The 400-nt window shown below is 19.2% G+C and overlaps 1 protein-coding gene across 2 annotated transcripts in view; it reads left to right on the top strand.

The window, feature by feature from the left end:
* The window catches only part of LOC107466342 (WAT1-related protein At5g07050), a 5,335-nt gene that overhangs the window by 2,113 nt on the left and 2,822 nt on the right, over positions 1–400 (top strand). The window lies entirely within an intron of this gene.

The raw sequence follows: 400 nt of genomic DNA, 5'->3' as shown, positions 1-400 counted from the left end.
ATTGTATTATAATATATATATAATTAGAATGAGATAAGAAAATAATCTTTAATTGCTTAATAATATTAATTAATTTTTTTAGAATTTAGAATTTAAGATTTAGAGATAAAAAATATAATTTGAAAGAAAATTGGTGACTAAAAAAGTTAAAGTCCTAGTTGAACTAACTAATGATTTTATTTTAGAAATTTTGTTATTTTTCAGTTGCTTAACACTCTCCTCCAGTCCTCCGTCCCCTTAAAAGTCAAAAATAAAAAAAAATCATATTTTTATATAATATTAGACGTAAATTTTGAATATCTATGAAGTATTGTCCTTTATTTTAATTTGGATTAATAACTTTTAAATAAATTTTTAGAAAGTATAATAAAGTGCACCGTTTTAAACTATTTATTTTTAG

Source organism: Arachis duranensis, chromosome 9 (assembly GCF_000817695.3).
Source record: "Arachis duranensis cultivar V14167 chromosome 9, aradu.V14167.gnm2.J7QH, whole genome shotgun sequence".
Lineage (NCBI taxonomy): Eukaryota > Viridiplantae > Streptophyta > Magnoliopsida > Fabales > Fabaceae > Arachis > Arachis duranensis.
The sequence above is the reverse complement of the archived record's forward strand: the minus strand, read 5'-3'. Positions and strand labels throughout refer to the sequence as shown.